General features: G+C 41.2%; 1 long non-coding RNA gene across 1 annotated transcript; it reads left to right on the plus strand.

Annotated features, from left to right (window-relative positions):
- The first annotated feature begins 2,532 nt into the window (after positions 1-2,532).
- Positions 2,533-3,420, plus strand: LOC113980078. Its single transcript, XR_003538054.1, has 3 exons — positions 2,533-2,637; positions 3,146-3,223; positions 3,318-3,420. It is a non-coding gene; the product is annotated as an uncharacterized LOC113980078 (long non-coding RNA).
- The last annotated feature ends 1,670 nt before the right edge of the window (positions 3,421-5,090 follow it).

Here is a 5,090-nt window from a genome sequence, read left to right on the forward strand (position 1 = left end):
ATAATTGCTGAATGGCTTAAAGCAACTCATTTAGAATTAAAAGGAGATTATGCTGAAAGCAGAAATATAGTACTGGAGAAGGAATAATAGTGAATCTACTCTGTTGTGGTAGTAACCACTTTTATTTTGTATTTTTGCTAAGAACTATGGGATAAAATGTTGCCCTGAAGATGGAGAAGACTGAATTTCCCAAAGGGACTTGCAAACGCCTGAGGAGTGCTAAACTACCTCGCTTGTAGAAATGCATTTCAATTTAGTGATATAAAATGCAAAGTCCTGATTTAGGTAGATAGAAAGAGTGTTTGCTGTCAGCTGGAAGATTACCTGTTCAAAATTCAGTTGTGGAGAAGACTCAAATCAGACAGACCTAACTATATGATGCAGCCCTGAAAAAAAAATCTTTGCTGAGTTGCGTGAGTAGAGATGAGGGGACATGGATCCATCCTGTAAGACTCAGGTGCAATAATAAATACTGTTCTCACTATATACAGGTACTCCTGTTTGAGAAGGATAAATGAATGCCATAATGTAAGCCAGAAAAAAAGGCTTTTTATCCTGGGAAAACAAGAGTAAGATAACTTGGTTTGTTTAACTTAACAAAGCAAAGGCTTAAAGGAAATGCAATTGCTGCATATGAATGTATTGGTTGAAAAACATCAGAGAGACAAAACAACCATTTACCTAAAAGGAAAATTTAGCAGAAGAACAAATTGAGTCCTAATTATATTTAGGCAGGAAATCAGAAATTTCAAAATGTCAGATGTTTGAGTGTCTACACTGTTCTTCTAGCAAACATAAAGGGAGTAAAAATCCCTCTCTCCCCTGATATTTTTGGAGGTGTTCTTTAATATGTTTATGAAGGGGATTGTGTGACATAGCTGGCTGATAGCAGAGACTGAATTTGTTAATTTGTGAAGTCCATTCTAGTATGTCGCTGTATATATTGATAGTTTCTTCTGGGTGCCAGAAGCAGGTAAGCACAGTGTGTGAGGTGTATACAGGTACTTATACTGTCACAGAGAGCTGTCATGCTGTCAACATTACCTGTAACGAAACCACTAATCACTCAGAAGGCTCCCAAATGGCAGTTCTAATTGTTATAACCAGTTGTCCACTACCAGGAAGAGTGCCTTATCTTTAGTTCTTAGCATTTGGAAGCTTTTAGCCTAATCAACAAGTTTAAGTGAAGTGTCATTTCATTGTCACTTTTTCCACTGTTCTGGACCATCAGACGTTTTGACTCTGAAAGAGTTTCAGTGAATTACTAAAATGTAATTTCATTGAATGTCTAAAAAACATTCAATGTGTGAAGCCCATGTAACCAGGAAGGCAATGGCAGCTTTTCCATTAAGTGTTTTAGTCAGACTTTCCCTTGGAAGGTAGAGACCATCTTAGAAACCCCAAGACAAATACACAATGGCCGAGGAACTTTTTTCTTTTTATGTAGAAAAAGATTTTAGTTTAGACTGTTCCCTGAAGCACCACTGCTTAGTAAGGTTCCCAAAGCCACTTACTCTTAAATATACAAAGAGGGATTTACCTAAAAATACCTGAAAATCCAAGGTGACTAAGCACAAATACTCTTGACTCACTTGACTCACTATCACGTCTGTTGACTAAGTTCAGTTATTTTTGTGAATGCCTTTCAGAGGGCAGCTGATGTGAGGCCTCCTTAGCCTGAGAGACAGGGTTCCAGAACTGACAGTGTGTCTGGGCTAAGGTGTTAGTAAAGTACCACTTTGAAAATCCTCAGAAATGTTCTTCTCTTCAGTTATGTAGGAGACTCAGGATAAACTTACGAGTGCATAGGCAAGCAAGTTATGTTGTCTCGGTTCTTTCCCTGCTCTATAAAAATTAGTAAGACACAGTTCTGTTCCAGGTGTGGAAAAAGATATACAACAATTGAAAAAGGACTTTATTATATGGATTTTACAGTTCTTGTGTGGTTTCAAATATGTGCATTGTATGTTACCCCTACAGTTGTACTGCCTGGGCACGATCAGACTTGCCTCGAGTTGTCTGTTCCCTGCTTTCCCCACTCCTCCCTCTGATTGGCTGAAAAAGCTGCAGTGTAGAGAGAGCTACCATTGGTCCTTTCCTTTCCCAGTTCCTCCCTCTTCTCCCGAGTCCTTACTCCTATTCGTTCTCCTGGTTGTCTGTCTCATGCTCCACCCCATTTGCTGGCCCTTTCTACACCAGAAGTTATATAAACCCTCGCACACCCTCAACAAACAGCCATTGCACCCGGCCTTCAACCTCGACACGGTCTCTTTGTGCAGTGTCATGGTCCCACTCCCCTCTCCCCCGGACCATGGCACAATTCTAATAGAATGCTTTTCTCTTATGTTAAGGTGCTCTGAGTGGAAGCACTGTCCACTGTTCTAAAGTGGTTTATAAAAGGTGGAGCATGGATCTGAGGAATATAGAAGATGTTGCCTTTGTAGATGCTTGTCATGAGAGTCTACACTTTTTTCATCTAGTGGCTTTCCCCACCAAACAATCCTGGTGATCAGAGCAGATTCTTTTCCTCTTCATTAAAATTGATGTCTCATCCACTGGAGTAATTTGCTCATTATATTAAGTTGCCAATGGCAGCTTTTCTGGAGTTGAGGGAGAGAAGTTATTTCTTTTAAATAAGTAGTTTGGTGTAAATAAGTGGTGTACTTTATCTAAGGGAAGAAAGAACATATAACATGTACACAGACAAGGTGAGGTTATTTAAAATACAACCTTAACTGTAAAGTAAGAAAATACTATCAGTGGCTGTAGTCAGGAATCACAATGCTGAACAGACAGAACAAAAAATTGACTTGTAAACAGGTCTTTAGGAGGTTATAACTCAAAGGTACATGTATTATTCAAGAAGTAATAAGGCTTGGAATCTCCATTTGGAGATAAATATTTCATTGTGCAAGGCACTGCACAGGTAAAAATACAGGGGGGAGAGGTCTACATTCCCAACCACCTTTCAATTTAATGAGAGAACTTATGCAAGAAAGAAACAACGGAACTGCACCCTAACAATGACCAGATTGAAATGATGGTTAAGCTGTTGGAAGACACAGTGGTAGCTTTGCAATTTTAATTCCTCCACTTCAATGTTTCATATCTCCTGTTAGTGAATCATATCTTTATTTTACAGAAGGTACCTCAAAGGATGAGCAGGTGCAAGCATGATGAGAAGTTTCAGGCTGGTCATTTGCAGAATTCCTATTCCTTTTAGGTCAGATTTTGTAGACAATGAAAGTTCACATCTATTAGCTTTCATCTAGTTCAATATTTACCAAAAATTTAAGCGGGTTATCTTGCTTTTTGAGTCTTTCTCATGCCAGGGTGCAGCTAACACAGTGAGAGTCGGAGGTACAGTGACCCTGCAGTCTGATTCACCTGCTCATATGCTGCTCTCTCAATGGTTTGCATGGATATTTGTTGGAGGTGCCCCAATGGAGACCTATGAGTGCTGGAGAGAAGTTCGTGAAAAGAAATCAGAAGAGGAAGGAAAAATACTGGAATGTACTTACACCATGGTGCGCTGAATGTGACTGTCGGGGCCGCGAGAGTGTTTGTTTCACCGTGCCTTTACTCCGTTGTGCAATTGTTTTATTATTAGTATAATATATTTTATTATAAAAATGTGTTATTCCCTGCACTGTACCCGTTACCCTTTTTTCTGTTGGTTCGATGTAAGCCCTTTCCTTATTCGTCCTACCCTGCTTCACCTGTTCCACCCAGAAACAGTTTGCCATTGGTCCATGTTCAGGCATTCCACCCCTTGTTGCTGTGATATGCCACTCCTGGAATACTCCTCCCACTCTCCACCCTTTGTTCCAGAAAAGTCCCTGCTCTCTCTATAAAATCCGGTGTCGATGTTTAATAAACGTTCATTCTGTGTCACACTGTGCCTACCTGCAGAGTGATCCTTTCTGGGTCTTGCAGTAAGAGGAGTTACAGCTTTCCTTACATCAGATATTCTGCTAAGAACAGCCACTGAGATAATCCGGCAGCCAAATAATTTAATCCTGGTCATTCATTTTGTGGCCTGCTGAATGGTAAAAGGACAAGCGAATATCAGGACGCAAGAAAGTGAAAGCTTTGGTTTTGGTTGCTTCTTTTTATTCCTTTCAGCTGCTGTTAAAAGTACCTTATTATTCAGCCCAGAGAGCAGGGACTTGTAGTTTAGTAGACATGACAATGGACTGTAGATAATCTACAAAAGCAGCATGGGGTATTCTGGATCTCTCTCCCCTCCCATGATGTGGGGCAGCACCAGTCCTAGTTCCATTTCCATTTGAGGAACCATTTCCGACAGCTGAGGTGGATAGGGAAGGGGTTACTCCAGCTCCAGGGGTTTCTTCGGATCCTGGACGAATGGAGGGGAGAGCTGCTCCCCCCCCCCCCCACGTGGTCCCATGGCAGCCACAGACAGCACACGGGACTTGGAGAGGAGGCGAGAGAGAGAGTTTATTGTGGGGTAGGGGTTTATAAAGCTCTTGGGAGGGTCAAAGGGGACCATTTAAGGTAAGGGGTCTTAGAAAAAACCAATCAGGTAGGGAGTTAACAGCCAAATAAGGAAGGGGTTAACAAGGTCCAATGAGAAGACTTCTTGATATCTTCTCAGGACATTCCTGAGACAGAGATAAGAACTGGCCGTGGGGGATTTTGGGAAGAAGAACGTGAGCTAGCAAAGAGACTACAAAAAAGCCATTTTAAAACATGTTTAAACCACAGTTTTCCCATATAATGCAGGTTTACTGCTACAGGGTATCACTGAGACCACATTCATCTACACTGATTAATACAAAAAAATTACAAAGCAGTAGACCACTTCAGTGGTCAATACCAAAGCTTTCACCCACAAGCTATTTCTCTTAGTGCACTTCAACAATAGATTTAGGTCATAATTTCAAAATAATAATATTAAGAAGCTATATCCTCCCTCTCACCAGTCTCTGGGAATGGTACTGGTGAATTATGTAGCTACTTACACCACCACTAAAGGGCTTCGCCCTGTCCTCAGGAACAAGGGGCAAAGCTGGTCCGCGTCTCCACCTGCCGCCTCAGAAGGCAACCCTAGAGGCACATCTGCAAGC

The sequence above is a fragment of the Neopelma chrysocephalum genome, unplaced genomic scaffold (assembly GCF_003984885.1).
Source record: "Neopelma chrysocephalum unplaced genomic scaffold, ASM398488v2 Primary Assembly neopelma1_92115, whole genome shotgun sequence".
Lineage (NCBI taxonomy): Eukaryota > Metazoa > Chordata > Aves > Passeriformes > Pipridae > Neopelma > Neopelma chrysocephalum.